The following is a 6,000-nucleotide window of genomic DNA, read 5'->3' as shown; positions in this document are numbered from 1 at the left end:
ATGATGAACTCACTCCTTCACAGCTTCAAGTGGTCCACATGCTTTTGTTACCTGGACGATGTGATCGTTTTCTCCCCTACTTTTCCGACTCATCTTTCTTGTCTATCGGCCATCCTTGCCTTTTTCCGCAAAGACGGTCTCCAGCTGAACTCCTCCAAGTGGCGCTTCAGACTCAAGGAAATTACCATCCTCGGCAAGCATGTCGACGCACGGGGCGTACAAGCTGACCCAGAAAAGCTCAAGGCAGTTCGAAGCTTTCCTGTCCCTACTTGTTCCAAAGACGTACGCAGCCTTCTTGGGTTATGCTCATACTTTCGGCGCTTTATTCAACGTTTTGCCGAGATCGCACACCCTTTGACACAGCTTTTTAAGAAGAATGTGCCTTTTTCCTTGGGGCCTGCTCAAGAGTGTGCCTTTTCGACCTCAAAAACGCGATTGACAACACCTCCCATCCTGGGAAATTTCGATACTTCCGCCCCTATAGAAGTTCGCACGGATGCGAGCGGCCATGGGATTGGAGCGGTTCTGGCGCAACGCCAACACGGCCAAGATCGCGTGATCGCTTATGCAAGCCGTCTCTTGTCTCCCGGCGAACGGAACTACTCAATCACTGAACGTGACTGCTTGGCACTGATATGGGCAGTCACCAGGTTTAGACCGTATCTTTTTGGACGGCCCTTCTCTGTGGTAACAGACCACCATGCCCTTTGCTGCCTCTCATCATTGAAGGACCCCACTGAAAGGCTCGCCCCCTGGGCTTTCCAGCTTCAAGAATACACATTTACTGCTGTCCATAAGTCCTAATAGTTGCACCAGGACGCCGACTCCTTGTCCCGCTATCCCTTCGACAGCCCACATGGAAATGAGATTGAAGGTAAAACCTGTTCTGTCTCCTGCCTGCTCAAAATCGGAGTTGAAAAACGACGCGATGAATACTTGCGGCACATCATCGGACGCCTACATTCTCCTCAGAAGGATGCTTCGCTTCGTCCCTATCTCCTCATGGACGGGTCTTTATACCGTCGAAACCTTCGTGCAGATGCCCCGATATTTTGCTCGCCATTCCTGAACACTTGCGATTGTCTGTCTTTCAGCAACGTCATGACGAACTCCCTGCTGGCCACCTAGGCATTGCGTGGAGCTACGACGCGTTCGACGCCGGTTCTTCTGGCCGAACATGTACCGATCGGTGAAGCGCTATGTAACCTCATGTGATTCTTGCCAACGACGGAAGACCCCTACCGTGGCCCCCACCGGCCTGCTGCAGCCCATCGACGTCTCCATTGAACCCTTTTACCGTGGCGGCCTAGATTTGCTAGGACCTTTTCCTACTTGCACAATGGGAAACAAGTGGGTTGCTGTCGGCATTGACTATGCAACTCGCTTTGCAATCACCCAGGCCCTTCCAACCTCTTGTGCTGCTGAAGTGGCGGACTTCCTTTACATGACGTTATTCTACACCATGGAGCCCCTCACCAACTTCTCACATATAGAGGACGGTCTTTTTTAGCCCAAGTTATCGAGGACATCTTGCGTTTGTGCGGCACTATGCACAAGTTCTCTACAGCGTATCATCCACAAACGAATGGGCTCACTGAACACCTTAATCATACAATTACCAACATGATAGCCATGTATGTTTCACCGGACCATCGATTCTGGGATGTAACGTTACCGTTTGTGACGTTTGCTTACAACTCGTCACGGCATGACACCGTGACATATTCCTAATTTTTTCTTTTGTACGGAAGAGAACCCCTTCCTTGCCGCTCGATAGCTTACTTCCTTCGTCCAAGGTTTCTGTGGCAGAATACGCGACCGGTGCAATCGCCCGCGCTGACTACACCTGCCAGATTGCCTTACCCGCATAAACCAGTCCCAAGGCCACCAAAAGGCTGCTTACGACAAGCGCCACCGTCACGCAGAGTACGCCCCAGGCTCCCTCGTCCTTCTGTGATCCCCTCGCCGCCACGTGGGTCTGTCATCAAAACGATTTTTACGCTACACCGGCCCTTACAAGGTGTTACGCCGAGTTACCAACGTGAAGTACGAGATCACCCCGACTCAGTCAACCTCTTCCGTCGCTACGACAGACATTGTTCGTGTCGCTCGGCTCAAACCCTACACTTATACGTTGTCGGCTCCTGCACAGAACACACCAGGACGGTGTTTCCCCCGCCGGGGGTTATGTACGGTGTAGACTTCCTTGGCGAAGCGGTGAAGCCACTGCTATGGAGAAAAATCCCCCTGCAAGGCATGAGGCCAATCGTGGAGGAGAAAAAAGAAGACGATCGGTGTGGCGCCCGGCAGGAGCTAAAACGGTCATCTGATGTGTCTCTAATTTCCCCCTTTTGTAAATAGTGTAAATACATCTAATTCTAATCGCGTCTACCTCGTCTCGTCTATTACCTGATTTATTAACCAGCTTTCTTTGTTACTTTGTTATTTATTACCTTTTGCCGGGAAAACTCGTCAGCATTGTTTACGCTGCCTATTTCTTTTGGCGGCTTGAGGAATGGTCCTCGCAGGTACGAAAGCCAGGTGTGATACTTTAGGAGCAGCTGTGTAGACCACACTCATCTGGCAGACAGTTTTCTGCGCTTGCGCGTACTCTCGCCTGCTTCGCTGCTGGACACCGTGGTAAAGAGATCACATGCGATGCCGTAGTTGCTCCCACGACGTTATTACTGCTAAGCTGTATATGTCTCACCCGCCCCTCCCCCGGCCATCCCGGTTTCCATTCCGGTAAAGCAGAATTACTCTGCACCACTCCGGGGCTCCTCCGGGCCACCATCAGCCCTGTTTTAGAACGGTTATCACAGCGATTATTCCCCTCGCCACCCCTGATGCCTCCTTAACAAGTTGCACAGGCGGCTGGTAGCGGCCGTAGCGCCGCTATCAGGTTGCGGAGAATCAACACCAGCGCGAATGGGTGTACAGACACCCGAGAGCCGCCGCCGCGACCACCGCCGCGAATGTAGCCGCGGCCTTTGCCACTTCAAATTCTACCTTGCCCTCTAGGCACGCGCCCTTGCCCGTTGAAAGCAACTTTCCCTGTTGGAAGGCTGGCGTGAGCACAGTATTCTTCTTTAGTTGATAGCCATTCCGACGGACGTTGTCGCGTCGTCAGCCCTCGTTGACCAGCTGGTCGTAGTTCTTGCGGCGGAAGAATAATCATAGGTCATATTCTGGTCGCCTATAAAGTCTTTCTGACTCCATTCGGCAGTGCAGTTCCCGCCTATTAGGTTAGGCGTGCACGGGTTGGGGGTGAAGAGAGGGGCATGCACGCACAGCAGGGCTCAATGCCTCTGCCGGTACTGATGACATAGCCGTTGGGGTGGTGGGACATTTAGACGTGGCAGTCTCATGGCTCAATGCACCCAGTCAAGTGTCCTCCGCGATCGAGCGGTTGGGTCTGGGTTGGTGGTTTGCACAGACAATGGGCAGCGAAATGAACACCCATGTGTATCCACAAGTATAGACACAAAGGTGGTGTTGTTAACTCGCTATGGGCGGACGCATGTCGCTCGCTTGGAGAAGGAAGAGCGGAAACTAAAGACGTGTCAGCCTGAAGAAAAGCGTGAATTGGCGCGAAAAACACAGAAAGCCGGTGCCACCGCCGTTGTCGCTTTAAGTTCCGGCTTCTTGTGTAGCTGCTACAAATCCCTCCTGCATGAGCAGCAACTGGTCAGCTTGGAACGCCGCCTTAGGCTAATATCACTCGTTCATCTTAAAGGGCTTTCACGGCGACATGTTCGACAGTATCTTACACCTCGAAGCACACGCTCATGGCCGGTTGGCGGCTTATGCGTGCACGGGTTAGGAGAGGAGGATGGTAGGGGGACTAGCACGCACATATAGGTTTCACACCCTTACTGGTGACATGCCGTTATGCTGGCATAGGGTTCAAAGTGGCCATCAAGCAGCCCAATGCGACCGGTCCGGTATCATCTGTGGTAGAGTGGATTGGGTTGGCGCGTTACACAAACGGTACGATGACTACAAAGCGGGAGGCAAAGAGACAGCTCTAAGTTGTTTTTTTTCCAAATTTCATTCGGGTAATTGGGTACGAAGTATGCTCAGTCGTAAATTACCAACCACCGTGTTTTTTCGTGCACTCCATGGAAGGCGTGTTGCTTTGAAGGTAATCCTTCTTCAGATAGTGTAAGGGCACTATATTTGTTTATAAATTGAACTTTGACCAAGGTTTTCTCGTAGTGCATTTGTACGGGAGAGGATTAATACCCTAGGTATTGCAGCACTACGCGCAGCAATGGAGAATGAGGTGCCGTTAATAGAAATGGCAGCTGACGACACGGCAGATTACGGGAAAGAAGGAACTGAGAAAGTGGCCATAGGCAACCTGGCTTCATTAGACGAACGAGTAGAGTAATCACCAAAGATTTCATGATCAATAGTTGGGCTAAGAATCGCACATTGAAATCTTTGTCCGATCTCGCATGAAACAAACTCCAGCTTATTCCGCGTCGGTTCTTCGCAATAAGATGAGGTCTTCTATTTTCTTGTCTTCCATAGGCTGAGCTACATGACACAACTGCACGAGCCACTTGACCTTCGCCGATGAACGTGAGAAATCCGCCTGAGATGGCCAGTGAATCAAGTGCATGAGAAAAGTAAGCTTGTTGGTGAAGAGATCATCAAACTTGATGATAGGTGCGCCAACTTTTGGGAGCTATTTCTGGGACGCCTTAGACACCCCAACGAAGTTTTTCCCACACGGATAATGTACGCCACCAACCGAGCACTTTCACCGTTGTTACCTTGACTTCTGGAGCTGTAGCTGCTGTGAAACGACTAAACCTACAGTGTAACAAGCGTTGATTGTTCCACGCGCATACCCTAGGCATTTCAAAGTTCGTCCGCATTAAGACCATTGCCAACGCATATATCGGTGGTTGGGCTTCCCTCAGTCCTGTCTCATCAACTATAACACTCGACCATTTACGCTAGGTTGAGTCCGCAGTCCCCAATAACCCGCACACCCACTTTGGCACTCTCCGCTTCCGTACCAGGGCATTCCACTCGAATGCGAACGGTCTTGGGCGTTTTCGCCGGCAACTCAAGACATTCGTCAAGGGGCGTGCTGACGCTACCCGCCTGGTCTAGCTTGCCATTTCTGGCTCTGTGGAGTTTCGGGCTATTTTGAAGCAGGTTATGCGCTCCACTCTCTCAAGGATGATTTGTGATACCCCGTTACTGTTGCGAGCGGTAGGGCCTACTAAAAGACACATACACGTTTTCTGATTCATCTCTATGTCGGGACCCTACGCATATCATTAAAGGTTTTGGAGCTGCATTTCGCTCCATTCTCTCACCCGAACCACGCTGCAATGTGTTTATGGGTTTCTATCAAGAGCTGAAGACCCTCGCCTACGTTTTTGTTAAAGGTGTTGTGCCACCAAATTTGTTGCTTGTGCATTCTTTGTTGCAAACGTTTTATAATTCGTTAGAAAGCATGATACATGCTCTCACACGCACATATTCTGAGTGAAAAATTTATTATCGCACGATTCATGTGAACAGGATTCGGTTTCGGTTTCTGGGCGCCGATTCAAGCAGTGACGTCAAAGTGTTGCGAGGAGGTTCTGCCACGGCGGCGCTGCGGTACGTTGCGACTTTACTGCGGCGTCTGCTCCCCCACATACGTGCTTCACCACGGAAGTAAACACGCCGACTCGTCACGTCAAGCCGCGACAGCTCCGACGCGGATTCTTTGTCTGCATCCTCGGATGCAGACAAATGAAAACCATGGATTTGCAAACCATAAAAATGCTAAAAAAACGCTCAAAAAAAAAAAAAAAAAAAAAGCTGCCTCCGCCGCGAATCGAACCGGCAACGTTGACCGGATGGGCGGAACGCGCGAGACCACTGAGCCAGCGAACAAACGATTCCGCCCCGCGATATAGCCGGTGTACTAGATGGAGGCCCATCCTTGGAGTCGTACGTCGGTGTTTACTAGCTAGTTTACAGAATTCATGG

The sequence above is a fragment of the Haemaphysalis longicornis genome, unplaced genomic scaffold, assembly GCF_048455015.1.
Source record: "Haemaphysalis longicornis isolate Haplotype H1 unplaced genomic scaffold, Haemaphysalis longicornis Haplotype H1 scaffold_19, whole genome shotgun sequence".
Classification (NCBI taxonomy): domain Eukaryota; kingdom Metazoa; phylum Arthropoda; class Arachnida; order Ixodida; family Ixodidae; genus Haemaphysalis; species Haemaphysalis longicornis.
This window is presented reverse-complemented; position numbering follows the sequence as displayed.